Consider the following 26,402-nt stretch of genomic DNA (forward strand, 5'->3'; position numbering starts at 1 on the left):
CGGGCACTCAATTCAGTGCGTCTTTTATCCCTAATTCCAAAACTTAATCTAATTTCCTGCCTACAGGCCTCTGTTCTTCGTGCTCCCCCGCAGTGCTATGTTCACGGGGGATTTAATGCACGGGCACTCAATTCAGTGCGTCTTTTATCCCTAATTCCAAAACTTAATCTAATTTCCTGCCTACAGGCCTCTGTTCTTCGTGCTCCCCCGCAGTGCTATGTTCACGGGGGATTTAATGCACGGGCACTCAATTCAGTGCGTCTTTTATCCCTAATTCCAAAACTTAATCTAATTTCCTGCCTACAGGCCTCTGTTCTTCGTGCTCCCCCGCAGTGCTATGTTCACGGGGGATTTAATGCACGGGCACTCAATTCAGTGCGTCTTTTATCCCTAATTCCAAAACTTAATCTAATTTCCTGCCTACAGGCCTCTGTTCTTCGTGCTCCCCCGCAGTGCTATGTTCACGGGGGATTTAATGCACGGGCACTCAATTCAGTGCGTCTTTTATCCCTAATTCCAAAACTTAATCTAATTTCCTGCCTACAGGCCTCTGTTCTTCGTGCTCCCCCGCAGTGCTATGTTCACGGGGGATTTAATGCACGGGCACTCAATTCAGTGCGTCTTTTATCCCTAATTCCAAAACTTAATCTAATTTCCTGCCTACAGGCCTCTGTTCTTCGTGCTCCCCCGCAGTGCTATGTTCACGGGGGATTTAATGCACGGGCACCCAATTCAGTGCTTCTTTTATCCCTAATTCCAAAACTTCTCTTGATCTAATGACCTGCCTATAGAATCTCTGCTCTCTCCCTGGTGGATTCGAGAGCATCTAAGTGACGGTCTCCCGTCTGACTCCCTGCCTATGCAGGAGAGCAAAAAGGCTCTGAGTTCCGTTCCTTTTATCTGTCATTGTCATCGAAGGTGTGTCTATGTTTTTGCTGACTCAATGACTTCAATTCTGATTGGATGCTACATGATCCCTCTCCTAATGGTGGCCCTGCCCATCAACTCGGCCACCTCCCTTAGGTGTCTTGAACTCACTGATACTCTAAACCATCCTTATCTAAAAACATCCATCAACTGGGACACCTCCTATGGTCTTGAACTCAATGACACTCTCTTGCCACTCTCATCTGAAAACATGTTATGTAACAGGCTTACTTCAGCACACAACAATGCATTAATACAATTGTCATTTCAAACTTTGTGCATGTAACACAGACTATTTCAGCATACAATTAAAATCCATTCATATTGAGATTACATTTTCCACTTGGAAGTCCATAGACGCGTGTTCACATCCCTCAGTCAACACAATGCATTTCAACGATATAATACAATCCATGTTTCACGTGACATATGGTTATAACATTGTGACTTCAGTGCACACAGGATATATAGAAAAACTTTGGTGAATAGCATTTTGATTAAATAGGAGTCTCCTCTCCTCCAGTCGGCTTTGCCCCCTCGCAGGTGGTGGAGCAAAAGTTCATCCAAAGTTCAGCTTTGCCAACAGTTCACGTTAAGAGATCTTGTTAGGGGTTCAAGCCCTGAAGGGGCTGAAACCCTATTGTTTTTGTAAATCCGAATATATTATTATTATTCTTCTTTTTCATCTGCCCCGACGCAAATTCCCGTGAGTTGGTAAATGGTAGAAACCTGAGATTTGGCCCAATGACAGATATTGTTGGCAGGTAGCTGCTCAAAAAAGATTTTTCGAATCGGCCTGAAGGTGGCGCTATAATCGATGGTTTTACGTTAAAGGCCTTAACTTCCACGCCGTTGGTCCGATTTTCAAACTTTTTTTTTCCAGATGTGCAGGTGGACCTGCTCTACAAATTTGCCATAAGGACCCTCAATGTCCGCCTGGAAAGTTTTTGAGATATTTGGAAAAGTTTGGAAAACACATTTTTTGCATCTCCTCCTAGACCGTTGGACCGATTTCCACTAGAATCGACAGGAAGCATCTATGGAGCAAGCTCTACAATCCTGAATTTGGAATTTTTGAAATCTACTTTAGTTTCGGAGATATTGATCGTTAAAGTTGTGAGAGGGCGTGGCCTCACAGCTAAACTGTCATTACTTCATGACCGATTAAGGAATCTTCACGAAACTTGCAGGAGGTCTTCGGAGACCATCCCAGACCATGCGTGTCAAATTTGGTGCAATTCCACCAAAAGGGGGCGCTATAGCAGCATTCAGTACCTGTACCTTCTAAATTGTTTGATTTTGAAGGGCGGCAGGAAGTGCTGATTCATTGCCATTATGGCCAGCCTTCCTTCTTGTATGACACTTGACACTTCTGAGCTGATTTCAGAAAAGAAAGTGTCATTTGGCCTGTAGGGGGCGCTATTGTTTGCCTATGGGGGGCGCTACAGCAACGTATCTCCGCAACCGTAACTCGTAGAGACTCACGGATGGCGGCGTTGGACTCGGGGTGAAAAAGTAGCGGTACGAGGCCCGGAATCACCATCGCACCTTCCGTTTCCCATTTATTAGGGGTTCAAGCCCTGAAGGGGCTGAAACCCTATTGTTTTTGTAAATCCGAATATATTATTATTATTCTTCTTTTTCATCTGCCCCGACGCAAATTCCCGTGAGTTGGTAAATGGTAGAAACCTGAGATTTGGCCCAATGACAGATATTGTTGGCAGGTAGCTGCTCAAAAAAGATTTTTCGAATCGGCCTGAAGGTGGCGCTATAATCGATGGTTTTACGTTAAAGGCCTTAACTTCCACGCCGTTGGTCCGATTTTCAAACTTTTTTTTTCCAGATGTGCAGGTGGACCTGCTCTACAAATTTGCCATAAGGACCCTCAATGTCCGCGTGGAAAGTTTTTGAGATATTTGGAAAAGTTTGGAAAACACATTTTTTGCATCTCCTCCTAGACCGTTGGACCGATTTCCACTAGAATCGACAGGAAGCATCTATGGAGCAAGCTCTACAATCCTGAATTTGGAATTTTTGAAATCTACTTTAGTTTCGGAGATATTGATCGTTAAAGTTGTGAGAGGGCGTGGCCTCACAGCTAAACTGTCATTACTTCATGACCGATTAAGGAATCTTCACGAAACTTGCAGGAGGTCTTCGGAGACCATCCCAGACCATGCGTGTCAAATTTGGTGCAATTCCACCAAAAGGGGGCGCTATAGCAGCATTCAGTACCTGTACCTTCTAAATTGTTTGATTTTGAAGGGCGGCAGGAAGTGCTGATTCATTGCCATTATGGCCAGCCTTCCTTCTTGTATGACACTTGACACTTCTGAGCTGATTTCAGAAAAGAAAGTGTCATTTGGCCTGTAGGGGGCGCTATTGTTTGCCTATGGGGGGCGCTACAGCAACGTATCTCCGCAACCGTAACTCGTAGAGACTCACGGATGGCGGCGTTGGACTCGGGGTGAAAAAGTAGCGGTACGAGGCCCGGAATCACCATCGCACCTTCCGTTTCCCATTTATTAGGGGTTCAAGCCCTGAAGGGGCTGAAACCCTATTGTTTTTGTAAATCCGAATATATTATTATTATTCTTCTTTTTCATCTGCCCCGACGCAAATTCCCGTGAGTTGGTAAATGGTAGAAACCTGAGATTTAGCCCAATGACAGATATTGTTGGCAGGTAGCTGCTCAAAAAAGATTTTTCGAATCGGCCTGAAGGTGGCGCTATAATCGATGGTTTTACGTTAAAGGCCTTAACTTCCACGCCGTTGGTCCGATTTTCAAACTTTTTTTTCCAGATGTGCAGGTGGACCTGCTCTACAAATTTGCCATAAGGACCCTCAATGTCCGCCTGGAAAGTTTTTGAGATATTTGAAAAAGTTTGGAAAACACATTTTTTGCATCTCCTCCTAGACCGTTGGACCGATTTCCACTAGAATCGACAGGAAGCATCTATGGAGCAAGCTCTACAATCCTGAATTTGGAATTTTTGAAATCTACTTTAGTTTCGGAGATATTGATCGTTAAAGTTGTGAGAGGGCGTGGCCTCACAGCTAAACTGTCATTACTTCATGACCGATTAAGGAATCTTCACGAAACTTGCAGGAGGTCTTCGGAGACCATCCCAGACCATGCGTGTCAAATTTGGTGCAATTCCACCAAAAGGGGGCGCTATAGCAGCATTCAGTACCTGTACCTTCTAAATTGTTTGATTTTGAAGGGCGGCAGGAAGTGCTGATTCATTGCCATTATGGCCAGCCTTCCTTCTTGTATGACACTTGACACTTCTGAGCTGATTTCAGAAAAGAAAGTGTCATTTGGCCTGTAGGGGGCGCTATTGTTTGCCTATGGGGGGCGCTACAGCAACGTATCTCCGCAACCGTAACTCGTAGAGACTCACGGATGGCGGCGTTGGACTCGGGGTGAAAAAGTAGCGGTACGAGGCCCGGAATCACCATCGCACCTTCCGTTTCCCATTTATTAGGGGTTCAAGCCCTGAAGGGGCTGAAACCCTATTGTTTTTGTAAATCCGAATATATTATTATTATTCTTCTTTTTCATCTGCCCCGACGCAAATTCCCGTGAGTTGGTAAATGGTAGAAACCTGAGATTTAGCCCAATGACAGATATTGTTGGCAGGTAGCTGCTCAAAAAAGATTTTTCGAATCGGCCTGAAGGTGGCGCTATAATCGATGGTTTTACGTTAAAGGCCTTAACTTCCACGCCGTTGGTCCGATTTTCAAACTTTTTTTTCCAGATGTGCAGGTGGACCTGCTCTACAAATTTGCCATAAGGACCCTCAATGTCCGCCTGGAAAGTTTTTGAGATATTTGAAAAAGTTTGGAAAACACATTTTTTGCATCTCCTCCTAGACCGTTGGACCGATTTCCACTAGAATCGACAGGAAGCATCTATGGAGCAAGCTCTACAATCCTGAATTTGGAATTTTTGAAATCTACTTTAGTTTCGGAGATATTGATCGTTAAAGTTGTGAGAGGGCGTGGCCTCACAGCTAAACTGTCATTACTTCATGACCGATTAAGGAATCTTCACGAAACTTGCAGGAGGTCTTCGGAGACCATCCCAGACCATGCGTGTCAAATTTGGTGCAATTCCACCAAAAGGGGGCGCTATAGCAGCATTCAGTACCTGTACCTTCTAAATTGTTTGATTTTGAAGGGCGGCAGGAAGTGCTGATTCATTGCCATTATGGCCAGCCTTCCTTCTTGTATGACACTTGACACTTCTGAGCTGATTTCAGAAAAGAAAGTGTCATTTGGCCTGTAGGGGGCGCTATTGTTTGCCTATGGGGGGCGCTACAGGAACGTATCTCCGCAACCGTAACTCGTAGAGACTCACGGATGGCGGCGTTGGACTCGGGGTGAAAAAGTAGCTGTACGAGGCCCGGAATCACCATCGCACCTTCCGTTTCCCATTTATTAGGGGTTCAAGCCCTGAAGGGGCTGAAACCCTATTGTTTTTGTAAATCCGAATATATTATTATTAGGGGTTCAAGCCCTGAAGGGGCTGAAACCCTATTGTTTTTCACCCGGTTTATTATTATTCTCGTTATTATTGTTCATCTGCCCCAACGCAAATTCCCGTGAGTTGGTAAATGGTAGAGACCTGACATTTGGCCCAATGACAGATATTGTTGGCAGGTAGGTGCTCAAAAAAGATTTTTTGAATCGGCCTGAAGGTGGCGCTATAATCGACGGTTTTACGTTAAAGGCCATAACTTCCACGCCGTTGGTCCGATTTTCAAACTTTTTTTTTCCAGATGTTCAGGTGGACCTGCTCTACAAATTTGCCATAAGGACCCTCAATGTCCGCCTGGAAAGTTTTTGAGATATTTGGAAAAGTTTGGAAAACACATTTTTTGCATCTCCTCCTAGACCGTTGGACCGATTTCCACTAGAATCGACAGGAAGCATCTATGGAGCAAGCTCTACAATCCTGAATTTGGAATTTTTGAAATCTACTTTAGTTTCGGAGATATTGATCGTTAAAGTTGTGAGAGGGCGTGGCCTCACAGCTAAATTGTCATAACTTCATGACCGATTAAGGAATCTTCACGAAACTTGCAGGAGGTCTTCGGAGACCATCCTAGACCATGTGTGTCAAATTTTGTGCAATTCGACCAAAAGGGGGCGCCATAAACGCCAGAAATGGGCGTGGCTTAACATAAAAAAGGCTGTAACTCCACACCTGTTTGTCCAATGATCGCGAAACTTGTCAGATATATCAAGGAGGATGTCCTAGTCAGAATCAGAAGCTTTGTCATCTGCGCAAGGCTTGAACCCCGCCCATCGCCGCTTGCGGCTATATTTATTCTTCTTTTTCATCTGCCCCGACGCAAATTCCCGTGAGTTGGTAAATGGTAGAAACCTGAGATTTGGCCCAATGACAGATATTGTTGGCAGGTAGCTGCTCAAAAAAGATTTTTCGAATCGGCCTGAAGGTGGCGCTATAATCGATGGTTTTACGTTAAAGGCCTTAACTTCCACGCCGTTGGTCCGATTTTCAAACTTTTTTTTTCCAGATGTGCAGGTGGACCTGCTCTACAAATTTGCCATAAGGACCCTCAATGTCCGCCTGGAAAGTTTTTGAGATATTTGGAAAAGTTTGGAAAACACATTTTTTGCATCTCCTCCTAGACCGTTGGACCGATTTCCACTAGAATCGACAGGAAGCATCTATGGAGCAAGCTCTACAATCCTGAATTTGGAATTTTTGAAATCTACTTTAGTTTCGGAGATATTGATCGTTAAAGTTGTGAGAGGGCGTGGCCTCACAGCTAAACTGTCATTACTTCATGACCGATTAAGGAATCTTCACGAAACTTGCAGGAGGTCTTCGGAGACCATCCCAGACCATGCGTGTCAAATTTGGTGCAATTCCACCAAAAGGGGGCGCTATAGCAGCATTCAGTACCTGTACCTTCTAAATTGTTTGATTTTGAAGGGCGGCAGGAAGTGCTGATTCATTGCCATTATGGCCAGCCTTCCTTCTTGTATGACACTTGACACTTCTGAGCTGATTTCAGAAAAGAAAGTGTCATTTGGCCTGTAGGGGGCGCTATTGTTTGCCTATGGGGGGCGCTACAGCAACGTATCTCCGCAACCGTAACTCGTAGAGACTCACGGATGGCGGCGTTGGACTCGGGGTGAAAAAGTAGCGGTACGAGGCCCGGAATCACCATCGCACCTTCCGTTTCCCATTTATTAGGGGTTCAAGCCCTGAAGGGGATGAAACCCTATTGTTTTTGTAAATCCGAATATATTATTATTATTATTCTTTTTCATCTGCCCCGACGCAAATTCCCGTGAGTTGGTAAATGGTAGAAACCTGAGATTTGGCCCAATGACAGATATTGTTGGCAGGTAGCTGCTCAAAAAAGATTTTTCGAATCGGCCTGAAGGTGGCGCTATAATCGATGGTTTTACGTTAAAGGCCTTAACTTCCACGCCGTTGGTCCGATTTTCAAACTTTTTTTTTTCCAGATGTTCAGGTGGACCTGCTCTACAAATTTGCCATAAGGACCCTCAATGTCCGCCTGGAAAGTTTTTGAGATATTTGGAAAAGTTTGGAAAACACATTTTTTGCATCTCCTCCTAGACCGTTGGACCGATTTCCACTAGAATCGACAGGAAGCATCTATGGAGCAAGCTCTACAATCCTGAATTTGGAATTTTTGAAATCTACTTTAGTTTCGGAGATATTGATCGTTAAAGTTGTGAGAGGGCGTGGCCTCACAGCTAAACTGTCATTACTTCATGACCGATTAAGGAATCTTCACGAAACTTGCAGGAGGTCTTCGGAGACCATCCCAGACCATGCGTGTCAAATTTGGTGCAATTCCACCAAAAGGGGGCGCTATAGCAGCATTCAGTACCTGTACCTTCTAAATTGTTTGATTTTGAAGGGCGGCAGGAAGTGCTGATTCATTGCCATTATGGCCAGCCTTCCTTCTTGTATGACACTTGACACTTCTGAGCTGATTTCAGAAAAGAAAGTGTCATTTGGCCTGTAGGGGGCGCTATTGTTTGCCTATGGGGGGCGCTACAGCAACGTATCTCCGCAACCGTAACTCGTAGAGACTCACGGATGGCGGCGTTGGACTCGGGGTGAAAAAGTAGCGGTACGAGGCCCGGAATCACCATCGCACCTTCCGTTTCCCATTTATTAGGGGTTCAAGCCCTGAAGGGGATGAAACCCTATTGTTTTTGTAAATCCGAATATATTATTATTATTCTTCTTTTTCATCTGCCCCGACGCAAATTCCCGTGAGTTGGTAAATGGTAGAAACCTGAGATTTGGCCCAATGACAGATATTGTTGGCAGGTAGCTGCTCAAAAAAGATTTTTCGAATCGGCCTGAAGGTGGCGCTATAATCGATGGTTTTACGTTAAAGGCCTTAACTTCCACGCCGTTGGTCCGATTTTCAAACTTTTTTTTTTCCAGATGTTCAGGTGGACCTGCTCTACAAATTTGCCATAAGGACCCTCAATGTCCGCCTGGAAAGTTTTTGAGATATTTGGAAAAGTTTGGAAAACACATTTTTTGCATCTCCTCCTAGACCGTTGGACCGATTTCCACTAGAATCGACAGGAAGCATCTATGGAGCAAGCTCTACAATCCTGAATTTGGAATTTTTGAAATCTACTTTAGTTTCGGAGATATTGATCGTTAAAGTTGTGAGAGGGCGTGGCCTCACAGCTAAACTGTCATTACTTCATGACCGATTAAGGAATCTTCACGAAACTTGCAGGAGGTCTTCGGAGACCATCCCAGACCATGCGTGTCAAATTTGGTGCAATTCCACCAAAAGGGGGCGCTATAGCAGCATTCAGTACCTGTACCTTCTAAATTGTTTGATTTTGAAGGGCGGCAGGAAGTGCTGATTCATTGCCATTATGGCCAGCCTTCCTTCTTGTATGACACTTGACACTTCTGAGCTGATTTCAGAAAAGAAAGTGTCATTTGGCCTGTAGGGGGCGCTATTGTTTGCCTATGGGGGGCGCTACAGCAACGTATCTCCGCAACCGTAACTCGTAGAGACTCACGGATGGCGGCGTTGGACTCGGGGTGAAAAAGTAGCGGTACGAGGCCCGGAATCACCATCGCACCTTCCGTTTCCCATTTATTAGGGGTTCAAGCCCTGAAGGGGATGAAACCCTATTGTTTTTGTAAATCCGAATATATTATTATTATTCTTCTTTTTCATCTGCCCCGACGCAAATTCCCGTGAGTTGGTAAATGGTAGAAACCTGAGATTTGGCCCAATGACAGATATTGTTGGCAGGTAGCTGCTCAAAAAAGATTTTTCGAATCGGCCTGAAGGTGGCGCTATAATCGATGGTTTTACGTTAAAGGCCTTAACTTCCACGCCGTTGGTCCGATTTTCAAACTTTTTTTTTCCAGATGTGCAGGTGGACCTGCTCTACAAATTTGCCATAAGGACCCTCAATGTCCGCCTGGAAAGTTTTTGAGATATTTGGAAAAGTTTGGAAAACACATTTTTTGCATCTCCTCCTAGACCGTTGGACCGATTTCCACTAGAATCGACAGGAAGCATCTATGGAGCAAGCTCTACAATCCTGAATTTGGAATTTTTGAAATCTACTTTAGTTTCGGAGATATTGATCGTTAAAGTTGTGAGAGGGCGTGGCCTCACAGCTAAACTGTCATTACTTCATGACCGATTAAGGAATCTTCACGAAACTTGCAGGAGGTCTTCGGAGACCATCCCAGACCATGCGTGTCAAATTTGGTGCAATTCCACCAAAAGGGGGCGCTATAGCAGCATTCAGTACCTGTACCTTCTAAATTGTTTGATTTTGAAGGGCGGCAGGAAGTGCTGATTCATTGCCATTATGGCCAGCCTTCCTTCTTGTATGACACTTGACACTTCTGAGCTGATTTCAGAAAAGAAAGTGTCATTTGGCCTGTAGGGGGCGCTATTGTTTGCCTATGGGGGGCGCTACAGCAACGTATCTCCGCAACCGTAACTCGTAGAGACTCACGGATGGCGGCGTTGGACTCGGGGTGAAAAAGTAGCGGTACGAGGCCCGGAATCACCATCGCACCTTCCGTTTCCCATTTATTAGGGGTTCAAGCCCTGAAGGGGATGAAACCCTATTGTTTTTGTAAATCCGAATATATTATTATTATTATTCTTTTTCATCTGCCCCGACGCAAATTCCCGTGAGTTGGTAAATGGTAGAAACCTGAGATTTGGCCCAATGACAGATATTGTTGGCAGGTAGCTGCTCAAAAAAGATTTTTCGAATCGGCCTGAAGGTGGCGCTATAATCGATGGTTTTACGTTAAAGGCCTTAACTTCCACGCCGTTGGTCCGATTTTCAAACTTTTTTTTTTCCAGATGTTCAGGTGGACCTGCTCTACAAATTTGCCATAAGGACCCTCAATGTCCGCCTGGAAAGTTTTTGAGATATTTGGAAAAGTTTGGAAAACACATTTTTTGCATCTCCTCCTAGACCGTTGGACCGATTTCCACTAGAATCGACAGGAATCATCTATGGAGCAAGCTCTACAATCCTGAATTTGGAATTTTTGAAATCTACTTTAGTTTCGGAGATATTGATCGTTAAAGTTGTGAGAGGGCGTGGCCTCACAGCTAAACTGTCATTACTTCATGACCGATTAAGGAATCTTCACGAAACTTGCAGGAGGTCTTCGGAGACCATCCCAGACCATGCGTGTCAAATTTGGTGCAATTCCACCAAAAGGGGGCGCTATAGCAGCATTCAGTACCTGTACCTTCTAAATTGTTTGATTTTGAAGGGCGGCAGGAAGTGCTGATTCATTGCCATTATGGCCAGCCTTCCTTCTTGTATGACACTTGACACTTCTGAGCTGATTTCAGAAAAGAAAGTGTCATTTGGCCTGTAGGGGGCGCTATTGTTTGCCTATGGGGGGCGCTACAGCAACGTATCTCCGCAACCGTAACTCGTAGAGACTCACGGATGGCGGCGTTGGACTCGGGGTGAAAAAGTAGCGGTACGAGGCCCGGAATCACCATCGCACCTTCCGTTTCCCATTTATTAGGGGTTCAAGCCCTGAAGGGGATGAAACCCTATTGTTTTTGTAAATCCGAATATATTATTATTATTCTTCTTTTTCATCTGCCCCGACGCAAATTCCCGTGAGTTGGTAAATGGTAGAAACCTGAGATTTGGCCCAATGACAGATATTGTTGGCAGGTAGCTGCTCAAAAAAGATTTTTCGAATCGGCCTGAAGGTGGCGCTATAATCGATGGTTTTACGTTAAAGGCCTTAACTTCCACGCCGTTGGTCCGATTTTCAAACTTTTTTTTTTCCAGATGTTCAGGTGGACCTGCTCTACAAATTTGCCATAAGGACCCTCAATGTCCGCCTGGAAAGTTTTTGAGATATTTGGAAAAGTTTGGAAAACACATTTTTTGCATCTCCTCCTAGACCGTTGGACCGATTTCCACTAGAATCGACAGGAAGCATCTATGGAGCAAGCTCTACAATCCTGAATTTGGAATTTTTGAAATCTACTTTAGTTTCGGAGATATTGATCGTTAAAGTTGTGAGAGGGCGTGGCCTCACAGCTAAACTGTCATTACTTCATGACCGATTAAGGAATCTTCACGAAACTTGCAGGAGGTCTTCGGAGACCATCCCAGACCATGCGTGTCAAATTTGGTGCAATTCCACCAAAAGGGGGCGCTATAGCAGCATTCAGTACCTGTACCTTCTAAATTGTTTGATTTTGAAGGGCGGCAGGAAGTGCTGATTCATTGCCATTATGGCCAGCCTTCCTTCTTGTATGACACTTGACACTTCTGAGCTGATTTCAGAAAAGAAAGTGTCATTTGGCCTGTAGGGGGCGCTATTGTTTGCCTATGGGGGGCGCTACAGCAACGTATCTCCGCAACCGTAACTCGTAGAGACTCACGGATGGCGGCGTTGGACTCGGGGTGAAAAAGTAGCGGTACGAGGCCCGGAATCACCATCGCACCTTCCGTTTCCCATTTATTAGGGGTTCAAGCCCTGAAGGGGATGAAACCCTATTGTTTTTGTAAATCCGAATATATTATTATTATTCTTCTTTTTCATCTGCCCCGACGCAAATTCCCGTGAGTTGGTAAATGGTAGAAACCTGAGATTTGGCCCAATGACAGATATTGTTGGCAGGTAGCTGCTCAAAAAAGATTTTTCGAATCGGCCTGAAGGTGGCGCTATAATCGATGGTTTTACGTTAAAGGCCTTAACTTCCACGCCGTTGGTCCGATTTTCAAACTTTTTTTTTTCCAGATGTTCAGGTGGACCTGCTCTACAAATTTGCCATAAGGACCCTCAATGTCCGCCTGGAAAGTTTTTGAGATATTTGGAAAAGTTTGGAAAACACATTTTTTGCATCTCCTCCTAGACCGTTGGACCGATTTCCACTAGAATCGACAGGAAGCATCTATGGAGCAAGCTCTACAATCCTGAATTTGGAATTTTTGAAATCTACTTTAGTTTCGGAGATATTGATCGTTAAAGTTGTGAGAGGGCGTGGCCTCACAGCTAAACTGTCATTACTTCATGACCGATTAAGGAATCTTCACGAAACTTGCAGGAGGTCTTCGGAGACCATCCCAGACCATGCGTGTCAAATTTGGTGCAATTCCACCAAAAGGGGGCGCTATAGCAGCATTCAGTACCTGTACCTTCTAAATTGTTTGATTTTGAAGGGCGGCAGGAAGTGCTGATTCATTGCCATTATGGCCAGCCTTCCTTCTTGTATGACACTTGACACTTCTGAGCTGATTTCAGAAAAGAAAGTGTCATTTGGCCTGTAGGGGGCGCTATTGTTTGCCTATGGGGGGCGCTACAGCAACGTATCTCCGCAACCGTAACTCGTAGAGACTCACGGATGGCGGCGTTGGACTCGGGGTGAAAAAGTAGCGGTACGAGGCCCGGAATCACCATCGCACCTTCCGTTTCCCATTTATTAGGGTTTCAAGCCCTGAAGGGGCTGAAACCCTATTGTTTTTGTAAATCCGAATATATTATTATTATTCTTCTTTTTCATCTGCCCCGACGCAAATTCCCGTGAGTTGGTAAATGGTAGAAACCTGAGATTTAGCCCAATGACAGATATTGTTGGCAGGTAGCTGCTCAAAAAAGATTTTTCGAATCGGCCTGAAGGTGGCGCTATAATCGATGGTTTTACGTTAAAGGCCTTAACTTCCACGCCGTTGGTCCGATTTTCAAACTTTTTTTTCCAGATGTGCAGGTGGACCTGCTCTACAAATTTGCCATAAGGACCCTCAATGTCCGCCTGGAAAGTTTTTGAGATATTTGAAAAAGTTTGGAAAACACATTTTTTGCATCTCCTCCTAGACCGTTGGACCGATTTCCACTAGAATCGACAGGAAGCATCTATGGAGCAAGCTCTACAATCCTGAATTTGGAATTTTTGAAATCTACTTTAGTTTCGGAGATATTGATCGTTAAAGTTGTGAGAGGGCGTGGCCTCACAGCTAAACTGTCATTACTTCATGACCGATTAAGGAATCTTCACGAAACTTGCAGGAGGTCTTCGGAGACCATCCCAGACCATGCGTGTCAAATTTGGTGCAATTCCACCAAAAGGGGGCGCTATAGCAGCATTCAGTACCTGTACCTTCTAAATTGTTTGATTTTGAAGGGCGGCAGGAAGTGCTGATTCATTGCCATTATGGCCAGCCTTCCTTCTTGTATGACACTTGACACTTCTGAGCTGATTTCAGAAAAGAAAGTGTCATTTGGCCTGTAGGGGGCGCTATTGTTTGCCTATGGGGGGCGCTACAGGAACGTATCTCCGCAACCGTAACTCGTAGAGACTCACGGATGGCGGCGTTGGACTCGGGGTGAAAAAGTAGCTGTACGAGGCCCGGAATCACCATCGCACCTTCCGTTTCCCATTTATTAGGGGTTCAAGCCCTGAAGGGGCTGAAACCCTATTGTTTTTGTAAATCCGAATATATTATTATTAGGGGTTCAAGCCCTGAAGGGGCTGAAACCCTATTGTTTTTCACCCGGTTTATTATTATTCTCGTTATTATTGTTCATCTGCCCCAACGCAAATTCCCGTGAGTTGGTAAATGGTAGAGACCTGACATTTGGCCCAATGACAGATATTGTTGGCAGGTAGGTGCTCAAAAAAGATTTTTTGAATCGGCCTGAAGGTGGCGCTATAATCGACGGTTTTACGTTAAAGGCCATAACTTCCACGCCGTTGGTCCGATTTTCAAACTTTTTTTTTCCAGATGTTCAGGTGGACCTGCTCTACAAATTTGCCATAAGGACCCTCAATGTCCGCCTGGAAAGTTTTTGAGATATTTGGAAAAGTTTGGAAAACACATTTTTTGCATCTCCTCCTAGACCGTTGGACCGATTTCCACTAGAATCGACAGGAAGCATCTATGGAGCAAGCTCTACAATCTTGAATTTGGAATTTTTGAAATCTACTTTAGTTTCGGAGATATTGATCGTTAAAGTTGTGAGAGGGCGTGGCCTCACAGCTAAATTGTCATAACTTCATGACCGATTAAGGAATCTTCACGAAACTTGCAGGAGGTCTTCGGAGACCATCCTAGACCATGTGTGTCAAATTTTGTGCAATTCGACCAAAAGGGGGCGCCATAAACGCCAGAAATGGGCGTGGCTTAACATAAAAAAGGCTGTAACTCCACACCTGTTTGTCCAATGATCGCGAAACTTGTCAGATATATCAAGGAGGATGTCCTAGTCAGAATCAGAAGCTTTGTCATCTGCGCAAGGCTTGAACCCCGCCCATCGCCGCTTGCGGCTATATTTATTCTTCTTTTTCATCTGCCCCGACGCAAATTCCCGTGAGTTGGTAAATGGTAGAAACCTGAGATTTGGCCCAATGACAGATATTGTTGGCAGGTAGCTGCTCAAAAAAGATTTTTCGAATCGGCCTGAAGGTGGCGCTATAATCGATGGTTTTACGTTAAAGGCCTTAACTTCCACGCCGTTGGTCCGATTTTCAAACTTTTTTTTCCAGATGTGCAGGTGGACCTGCTCTACAAATTTGCCATAAGGACCCTCAATGTCCGCCTGGAAAGTTTTTGAGATATTTGGAAAAGTTAGGAAAACACATATTTTGCATCTCCTCCTAGACCGTTGGACCGATTTCCACTAGAATCGACAGGAAGCATCTATGGAGCAAGCTCTACAATCCTGAATTTGGAATTTTTGAAATCTACTTTAGTTTCGGAGATATTGATCGTTAAAGTTGTGAGAGGGCGTGGCCTCACAGCTAAACTGTCATTACTTCATGACCGATTAAGGAATCTTCACGAAACTTGCAGGAGGTCTTCGGAGACCATCCCAGACCATGCGTGTCAAATTTGGTGCAATTCCACCAAAAGGGGGCGCTATAGCAGCATTCAGTACCTGTACCTTCTAAATTGTTTGATTTTGAAGGGCGGCAGGAAGTGCTGATTCATTGCCATTATGGCCAGCCTTCCTTCTTGTATGACACTTGACACTTCTGAGCTGATTTCAGAAAAGAAAGTGTCATTTGGCCTGTAGGGGGCGCTATTGTTTGCCTATGGGGGGCGCTACAGCAACGTATCTCCGCAACCGTAACTCGTAGAGACTCACGGATGGCGGCGTTGGACTCGGGGTGAAAAAGTAGCGGTACGAGGCCCGGAATCACCATCGCACCTTCCGTTTCCCATTTATTAGGGGTTCAAGCCCTGAAGGGGATGAAACCCTATTGTTTTTGTAAATCCGAATATATTATTATTATTCTTCTTTTTCATCTGCCCCGACGCAAATTCCCGTGAGTTGGTAAATGGTAGAAACCTGAGATTTGGCCCAATGACAGATATTGTTGGCAGGTAGCTGCTCAAAAAAGATTTTTCGAATCGGCCTGAAGGTGGCGCTATAATCGATGGTTTTACGTTAAAGGCCTTAACTTCCACGCCGTTGGTCCGATTTTCAAACTTTTTTTTTTCCAGATGTTCAGGTGGACCTGCTCTACAAATTTGCCATAAGGACCCTCAATGTCCGCCTGGAAAGTTTTTGAGATATTTGGAAAAGTTTGGAAAACACATTTTTTGCATCTCCTCCTAGACCGTTGGACCGATTTCCACTAGAATCGACAGGAAGCATCTATGGAGCAAGCTCTACAATCCTGAATTTGGAATTTTTGAAATCTACTTTAGTTTCGGAGATATTGATCGTTAAAGTTGTGAGAGGGCGTGGCCTCACAGCTAAACTGTCATTACTTCATGACCGATTAAGGAATCTTCACGAAACTTGCAGGAGGTCTTCGGAGACCATCCCAGACCATGCGTGTCAAATTTGGTGCAATTCCACCAAAAGGGGGCGCTATAGCAGCATTCAGTACCTGTACCTTCTAAATTGTTTGATTTTGAAGGGCGGCAGGAAGTGCTGATTCATTGCCATTATGGCCAGCCTTCCTTCTTGTATGACACTTGACACTTCTGAGCTGATTTCAGAAAAGAAAGTGTCATTTGGCCTGTAGGGGGCGCTATTGTTTGCCTATGGGGGGCGCTACAGCAACGTATCTCCGCAACCGTAACTCGTAGAGACTCACGGATGGCGGCGTTGGACTCGGGGTGAAAAAGTAGCGGTACGAGGCCCGGAATCACCATCGCACCTTCCGTTTCCCATTTATTAGGGGTTCAAGCCCTGAAGGGGATGAAACCCTATTGTTTTTGTAAATCCGAATATATTATTATTATTCTTCTTTTTCATCTGCCCCGACGCAAATTCCCGTGAGTTGGTAAATGGTAGAAACCTGAGATTTGGCCCAATGACAGATATTGTTGGCAGGTAGCTGCTCAAAAAAGATTTTTCGAATCGGCCTGAAGGTGGCGCTATAATCGATGGTTTTACGTTAAAGGCCTTAACTTCCACGCCGTTGGTCCGATTTTCAAACTTTTTTTTTTCCAGATGTTCAGGTGGACCTGCTCTACAAATTTGCCATAAGGACCCTCAATGTCCGCCTGGAAAGTTTTTGAGATATTTGGAAAAGTTTGGAAAACACATTTTTTGCATCTCCTCCTAGACCGTTGGACCGATTTCCACTAGAATCGACAGGAAGCATCTATGGAGCAAGCTCTACAATCCTGAATTTGGAATTTTTGAAATCTACTTTAGTTTCGGAGATATTGATCGTTAAAGTTGTGAGAGGGCGTGGCCTCACAGCTAAACTGTCATTACTTCATGACCGATTAAGGAATCTTCACGAAACTTGCAGGAGGTCTTCGGAGACCATCCCAGACCATGCGTGTCAAATTTGGTGCAATTCCACCAAAAGGGGGCGCTATAGCAGCATTCAGTACCTGTACCTTCTAAATTGTTTGATTTTGAAGGGCGGCAGGAAGTGCTGATTCATTGCCATTATGGCCAGCCTTCCTTCTTGTATGACACTTGACACTTCTGAGCTGATTTCAGAAAAGAAAGTGTCATTTGGCCTGTAGGGGGCGCTATTGTTTGCCTATGGGGGGCGCTACAGCAACGTATCTCCGCAACCGTAACTCGTAGAGACTCACGGATGGCGGCGTTGGACTCGGGGTGAAAAAGTAGCGGTACGAGGCCCGGAATCACCATCGCACCTTCCGTTTCCCATTTATTAGGGGTTCAAGCCCTGAAGGGGCTGAAACCCTATTGTTTTTGTAAATCCGAATATATTATTATTATTCTTCTTTTTCATCTGCCCCGACGCAAATTCCCGTGAGTTGGTAAATGGTAGAAACCTGAGATTTAGCCCAATGACATATATTGTTGGCAGGTAGCTGCTCAAAAAAGATTTTTCGAATCGGCCTGAAGGTGGCGCTATAATCGATGGTTTTACGTTAAAGGCCTTAACTTCCACGCCGTTGGTCCGATTTTCAAACTTTTTTTTCCAGATGTGCAGGTGGACCTGCTCTACAAATTTGCCATAAGGACCCTCAATGTCCGCCTGGACCGTTGGACCGATTTCCACTAGAATCGACAGGAATCATCTATGGAGCAAGCTCTACAATCCTGAATTTGGAATTTTTGAAATCTACTTTAGTTTTGGAGATATTGATCGTTAAAGTTGTGAGAGGGCGTGGCCTCACAGCTAAACTGTCATTACTTCATGACCGATTAAGGAATCTTCACGAAACTTGCAGGAGGTCTTCGGAGACCATCCCAGACCATGCGTGTCAAATTTGGTGCAATTCCACCAAAAGGGGGCGCTATAGCAGCATTCAGTACCTGTACCTTCTAAATTGTTTGATTTTGAAGGGCGGCAGGAAGTGCTGATTCATTGCCATTATGGCCAGCCTTCCTTCTTGTATGACACTTGACACTTCTGAGCTGATTTCAGAAAAGAAAGTGTCATTTGGCCTGTAGGGGGCGCTATTGTTTGCCTATGGGGGGCGCTACAGCAACGTATCTCCGCAACCGTAACTCGTAGAGACTCACGGATGGCGGCGTTGGACTCGGGGTGAAAAAGTAGCGGTACGAGGCCCGGAATCACCATCGCACCTTCCGTTTCCCATTTATTAGGGGTTCAAGCCCTGAAGGGGATGAAACCCTATTGTTTTTGTAAATCCGAATATATTATTATTATTCTTCTTTTTCATCTGCCCCGACGCAAATTCCCGTGAGTTGGTAAATGGTAGAAACCTGAGATTTGGCCCAATGACAGATATTGTTGGCAGGTAGCTGCTCAAAAAAGATTTTTCGAATCGGCCTGAAGGTGGCGCTATAATCGATGGTTTTACGTTAAAGGCCTTAACTTCCACGCCGTTGGTCCGATTTTCAAACTTTTTTTTTTCCAGATGTTCAGGTGGACCTGCTCTACAAATTTGCCATAAGGACCCTCAATGTCCGCCTGGAAAGTTTTTGAGATATTTGGAAAAGTTTGGAAAACACATTTTTTGCATCTCCTCCTAGACCGTTGGACCGATTTCCACTAGAATCGACAGGAAGCATCTATGGAGCAAGCTCTACAATCCTGAATTTGGAATTTTTGAAATCTACTTTAGTTTCGGAGATATTGATCGTTAAAGTTGTGAGAGGGCGTGGCCTCACAGCTAAACTGTCATTACTTCATGACCGATTAAGGAATCTTCACGAAACTTGCAGGAGGTCTTCGGAGACCATCCCAGACCATGCGTGTCAAATTTGGTGCAATTCCACCAAAAGGGGGCGCTATAGCAGCATTCAGTACCTGTACCTTCTAAATTGTTTGATTTTGAAGGGCGGCAGGAAGTGCTGATTCATTGCCATTATGGCCAGCCTTCCTTCTTGTATGACACTTGACACTTCTGAGCTGATTTCAGAAAAGAAAGTGTCATTTGGCCTGTAGGGGGCGCTATTGTTTGCCTATGGGGGGCGCTACAGCAACGTATCTCCGCAACCGTAACTCGTAGAGACTCACGGATGGCGGCGTTGGACTCGGGGTGAAAAAGTAGCGGTACGAGGCCCGGAATCACCATCGCACCTTCCGTTTCCCATTTATTAGGGGTTCAAGCCCTGAAGGGGATGAAACCCTATTGTTTTTGTAAATCCGAATATATTATTATTATTCTTCTTTTTCATCTGCCCCGACGCAAATTCCCGTGAGTTGGTAAATGGTAGAAACCTGAGATTTGGCCCAATGACAGATATTGTTGGCAGGTAGCTGCTCAAAAAAGATTTTTCGAATCGGCCTGAAGGTGGCGCTATAATCGATGGTTTTACGTTAAAGGCCTTAACTTCCACGCCGTTGGTCCGATTTTCAAACTTTTTTTTTTCCAGATGTTCAGGTGGACCTGCTCTACAAATTTGCCATAAGGACCCTCAATGTCCGCCTGGAAAGTTTTTGAGATATTTGGAAAAGTTTGGAAAACACATTTTTTGCATCTCCTCCTAGACCGTTGGACCGATTTCCACTAGAATCGACAGGAAGCATCTATGGAGCAAGCTCTACAATCCTGAATTTGGAATTTTTGAAATCTACTTTAGTTTCGGAGATATTGATCGTTAAAGTTGTGAGAGGGCGTGGCCTCACAGCTAAACTGTCATTACTTCATGACCGATTAAGGAATCTTCACGAAACTTGCAGGAGGTCTTCGGAGACCATCCCAGACCATGCGTGTCAAATTTGGTGCAATTCCACCAAAAGGGGGCGCTATAGCAGCATTCAGTACCTGTACCTTCTAAATTGTTTGATTTTGAAGGGCGGCAGGAAGTGCTGATTCATTGCCATTATGGCCAGCCTTCCTTCTTGTATGACACTTGACACTTCTGAGCTGATTTCAGAAAAGAAAGTGTCATTTGGCCTGTAGGGGGCGCTATTGTTTGCCTATGGGGGGCGCTACAGCAACGTATCTCCGCAACCGTAACTCGTAGAGACTCACGGATGGCGGCGTTGGACTCGGGGTGAAAAAGTAGCGGTACGAGGCCCGGAATCACCATCGCACCTTCCGTTTCCCATTTATTAGGGTTTCAAGCCCTGAAGGGGCTGAAACCCTATTGTTTTTGTAAATCCGAATATATTATTATTATTCTTCTTTTTCATCTGCCCCGACGCAAATTCCCGTGAGTTGGTAAATGGTAGAAACCTGAGATTTAGCCCAATGACAGATATTGTTGGCAGGTAGCTGCTCAAAAAAGATTTTTCGAATCGGCCTGAAGGTGGCGCTATAATCGATGGTTTTACGTTAAAGGCCTTAACTTCCACGCCGTTGGTCCGATTTTCAAACTTTTTTTTCCAGATGTGCAGGTGGACCTGCTCTACAAATTTGCCATAAGGACCCTCAATGTCCGCCTGGAAAGTTTTTGAGATATTTGAAAAAGTTTGGAAAACACATTTTTTGCATCTCCTCCTAGACCGTTGGACCGATTTCCACTAGAATCGACAGGAAGCATCTATGGAGCAAGCTCTACAATCCTGAATTTGGAATTTTTGAAATCTACTTTAGTTTCGGAGATATTGATCGTTAAAGTTGTGAGAGGGCGTGGCCTCACAGCTAAACTGTCATTACTTCATGACCGATTAAGGAATCTTCACGAAACTTGCAGGAGGTCTTCGGAGACCATCCCAGACCATGCGTGTCAAATTTGGTGCAATTCCACCAAAAGGGGGCGCTATAGCAGCATTCAGTACCTGTACCTTCTAAATTGTTTGATTTTGAAGGGCGGCAGGAAGTGCTGATTCATTGCCATTATGGCCAGCCTTCCTTCTTGTATGACACTTGACACTTCTGAGCTGATTTCAGAAAAGAAAGTGTCATTTGGCCTGTAGGGGGCGCTATTGTTTGCCTATGGGGGGCGCTACAGGAACGTATCTCCGCAACCGTAACTCGTAGAGACTCACGGATGGCGGCGTTGGACTCGGGGTGAAAAAGTAGCTGTACGAGGCCCGGAATCACCATCGCACCTTCCGTTTCCCATTTATTAGGGGTTCAAGCCCTGAAGGGGCTGAAACCCTATTGTTTTTGTAAATCCGAATATATTATTATTAGGGGTTCAAGCCCTGAAGGGGCTGAAACCCTATTGTTTTTCACCCGGTTTATTATTATTCTCGTTATTATTGTTCATCTGCCCCAACGCAAATTCCCGTGAGTTGGTAAATGGTAGAGACCTGACATTTGGCCCAATGACAGATATTGTTGGCAGGTAGGTGCTCAAAAAAGATTTTTTGAATCGGCCTGAAGGTGGCGCTATAATCGACGGTTTTACGTTAAAGGCCATAACTTCCACGCCGTTGGTCCGATTTTCAAACTTTTTTTTTCCAGATGTTCAGGTGGACCTGCTCTACAAATTTGCCATAAGGACCCTCAATGTCCGCCTGGAAAGTTTTTGAGATATTTGGAAAAGTTTGGAAAACACATTTTTTGCATCTCCTCCTAGACCGTTGGACCGATTTCCACTAGAATCGACAGGAAGCATCTATGGAGCAAGCTCTACAATCCTGAATTTGGAATTTTTGAAATCTACTTTAGTTTCGGAGATATTGATCGTTAAAGTTGTGAGAGGGCGTGGCCTCACAGCTAAATTGTCATAACTTCATGACCGATTAAGGAATCTTCACGAAACTTGCAGGAGGTCTTCGGAGACCATCCTAGACCATGTGTGTCAAATTTTGTGCAATTCGACCAAAAGGGGGCGCCATAAACGCCAGAAATGGGCGTGGCTTAACATAAAAAAGGCTGTAACTCCACACCTGTTTGTCCAATGATCGCGAAACTTGTCAGATATATCAAGGAGGATGTCCTAGTCAGAATCAGAAGCTTTGTCATCTGCGCAAGGCTTGAACCCCGCCCATCGCCGCTTGCGGCTATATTTATTCTTCTTTTTCATCTGCCCCGACGCAAATTCCCGTGAGTTGGTAAATGGTAGAAACCTGAGATTTGGCCCAATGACAGATATTGTTGGCAGGTAGCTGCTCAAAAAAGATTTTTCGAATCGGCCTGAAGGTGGCGCTATAATCGATGGTTTTACGTTAAAGGCCTTAACTTCCACGCCGTTGGTCCGATTTTCAAACTTTTTTTTCCAGATGTGCAGGTGGACCTGCTCTACAAATTTGCCATAAGGACCCTCAATGTCCGCCTGGAAAGTTTTTGAGATATTTGGAAAAGTTAGGAAAACACATATTTTGCATCTCCTCCTAGACCGTTGGACCGATTTCCACTAGAATCGACAGGAAGCATCTATGGAGCAAGCTCTACAATCCTGAATTTGGAATTTTTGAAATCTACTTTAGTTTCGGAGATATTGATCGTTAAAGTTGTGAGAGGGCGTGGCCTCACAGCTAAACTGTCATTACTTCATGACCGATTAAGGAATCTTCACGAAACTTGCAGGAGGTCTTCGGAGACCATCCCAGACCATGCGTGTCAAATTTGGTGCAATTCCACCAAAAGGGGGCGCTATAGCAGCATTCAGTACCTGTACCTTCTAAATTGTTTGATTTTGAAGGGCGGCAGGAAGTGCTGATTCATTGCCATTATGGCCAGCCTTCCTTCTTGTATGACACTTGACACTTCTGAGCTGATTTCAGAAAAGAAAGTGTCATTTGGCCTGTAGGGGGCGCTATTGTTTGCCTATGGGGGGCGCTACAGCAACGTATCTCCGCAACCGTAACTCGTAGAGACTCACGGATGGCGGCGTTGGACTCGGGGTGAAAAAGTAGCGGTACGAGGCCCGGAATCACCATCGCACCTTCCGTTTCCCATTTATTAGGGGTTCAAGCCCTGAAGGGGATGAAACCCTATTGTTTTTGTAAATCCGAATATATTATTATTATTCTTCTTTTTCATCTGCCCCGACGCAAATTCCCGTGAGTTGGTAAATGGTAGAAACCTGAGATTTGGCCCAATGACAGATATTGTTGGCAGGTAGCTGCTCAAAAAAGATTTTTCGAATCGGCCTGAAGGTGGCGCTATAATCGATGGTTTTACGTTAAAGGCCTTAACTTCCACGCCGTTGGTCCGATTTTCAAACTTTTTTTTTTCCAGATGTTCAGGTGGACCTGCTCTACAAATTTGCCATAAGGACCCTCAATGTCCGCCTGGAAAGTTTTTGAGATATTTGGAAAAGTTTGGAAAACACATTTTTTGCATCTCCTCCTAGACCGTTGGACCGATTTCCACTAGAATCGACAGGAAGCATCTATGGAGCAAGCTCTACAATCCTGAATTTGGAATTTTTGAAATCTACTTTAGTTTCGGAGATATTGATCGTTAAAGTTGTGAGAGGGCGTGGCCTCACAGCTAAACTGTCATTACTTCATGACCGATTAAGGAATCTTCACGAAACTTGCAGGAGGTCTTCGGAGACCATCCCAGACCATGCGTGTCAAATTTGGTGCAATTCCACCAAAAGGGGGCGCTATAGCAGCATTCAGTACCTGTACCTTCTAAATTGTTTGATTTTGAAGGGCGGCAGGAAGTGCTGATTCATTGCCATTATGGCCAGCCTTCCTTCTTGTATGACACTTGACACTTCTGAGCTGATTTCAGAAAAGAAAGTGTCATTTGGCCTGTAGGGGGCGCTATTGTTTGCCTATGGGGGGCGCTACAGCAACGTATCTCCGCAACCGTAACTCGTAGAGACTCACGGATGGCGGCGTTGGACTCGGGGTGAAAAAGTAGCGGTACGAGGCCCGGAATCACCATCGCACCTTCCGTTTCCCATTTATTAGGGGTTCAAGCCCTGAAGGGGATGAAACCCTATTGTTTTTGTAAATCCGAATATATTATTATTATTCTTCTTTTTCATCTGCCCCGACGCAAATTCCCGTGAGTTGGTAAATGGTAGAAACCTGAGATTTGGCCCAATGACAGATATTGTTGGCAGGTAGCTGCTCAAAAAAGATTTTTCGAATCGGCCTGAAGGTGGCGCTATAATCGATGGTTTTACGTTAAAGGCCTTAACTTCCACGCCGTTGGTCCGATTTTCAAACTTTTTTTTTTCCAGATGTTCAGGTGGACCTGCTCTACAAATTTGCCATAAGGACCCTCAATGTCCGCCTGGAAAGTTTTTGAGATATTTGGAAAAGTTTGGAAAACACATTTTTTGCATCTCCTCCTAGACCGTTGGACCGATTTCCACTAGAATCGACAGGAAGCATCTATGGAGCAAGCTCTACAATCCTGAATTTGGAATTTTTGAAATCTACTTTAGTTTCGGAGATATTGATCGTTAAAGTTGTGAGAGGGCGTGGCCTCACAGCTAAACTGTCATTACTTCATGACCGATTAAGGAATCTTCACGAAACTTGCAGGAGGTCTTCGGAGACCATCCCAGACCATGCGTGTCAAATTTGGTGCAATTCCACCAAAAGGGGGCGCTATAGCAGCATTCAGTACCTGTACCTTCTAAATTGTTTGATTTTGAAGGGCGGCAGGAAGTGCTGATTCATTGCCATTATGGCCAGCCTTCCTTCTTGTATGACACTTGACACTTCTGAGCTGATTTCAGAAAAGAAAGTGTCATTTGGCCTGTAGGGGGCGCTATTGTTTGCCTATGGGGGGCGCTACAGCAACGTATCTCCGCAACCGTAACTCGTAGAGACTCACGGATGGCGGCGTTGGACTCGGGGTGAAAAAGTAGCGGTACGAGGCCCGGAATCACCATCGCACCTTCCGTTTCCCATTTATTAGGGGTTCAAGCCCTGAAGGGGCTGAAACCCTATTGTTTTTGTAAATCCGAATATATTATTATTATTCTTCTTTTTCATCTGCCCCGACGCAAATTCCCGTGAGTTGGTAAATGGTAGAAACCTGAGATTTAGCCCAATGACATATATTGTTGGCAGGTAGCTGCTCAAAAAAGATTTTTCGAATCGGCCTGAAGGTGGCGCTATAATCGATGGTTTTACGTTAAAGGCCTTAACTTCCACGCCGTTGGTCCGATTTTCAAACTTTTTTTTCCAGATGTGCAGGTGGACCTGCTCTACAAATTTGCCATAAGGACCCTCAATGTCCGCCTGGAAAGTTTTTGAGATATTTGAAAAAGTTTGGAAAACACATTTTTTGCATCTCCTCCTAGACCGTTGGACCGATTTCCACTAGAATCGACAGGAAGCATCTATGGAGCAAGCTCTACAATCCTGAATTTGGAATTTTTGAAATCTACTTTAGTTTCGGAGATATTGATCGTTAAAGTTGTGAGAGGGCGTGGCCTCACAGCTAAACTGTCATTACTTCATGACCGATTAAGGAATCTTCACGAAACTTGCAGGAGGTCTTCGGAGACCATCCCAGACCATGCGTGTCAAATTTGGTGCAATTCCACCAAAAGGGGGCGCTATAGCAGCATTCAGTACCTGTACCTTCTAAATTGTTTGATTTTGAAGGGCGGCAGGAAGTGCTGATTCATTGCCATTATGGCCAGCCTTCCTTCTTGTATGACACTTGACACTTCTGAGCTGATTTCAGAAAAGAAAGTGTCATTTGGCCTGTAGGGGGCGCTATTGTTTGCCTATGGGGGGCGCTACAGGAACGTATCTCCGCAACCGTAACTCGTAGAGACTCACGGATGGCGGCGTTGGACTCGGGGTGAAAAAGTAGCTGTACGAGGCCCGGAATCACCATCGCACCTTCCGTTTCCCATTTATTAGGGGTTCAAGCCCTGAAGGGGCTGAAACCCTATTGTTTTTGTAAATCCGAATATATTATTATTAGGGGTTCAAGCCCTGAAGGGGCTGAAACCCTATTGTTTTTCCCCCGGTTTATTATTATTCTCGTTATTATTGTTCATCTGCCCCAACGCAAATTCCCGTGAGTTGGTAAATGGTAGAGACCTGACATTTGGCCCAATGACAGATATTGTTGGCAGGTAGGTGCTCAAAAAAGATTTTTTGAATCGGCCTGAAGGTGGCGCTATAATCGACGGTTTTACGTTAAAGGCCATAACTTCCACGCCGTTGGTCCGATTTTCAAACTTTTTTTTTCCAGATGTTCAGGTGGACCTGCTCTACAAATTT

This window comes from Poromitra crassiceps (genome assembly GCF_964638095.1).
Source record: "Poromitra crassiceps genome assembly, chromosome: 5".
NCBI lineage: Eukaryota > Metazoa > Chordata > Actinopteri > Beryciformes > Melamphaidae > Poromitra > Poromitra crassiceps.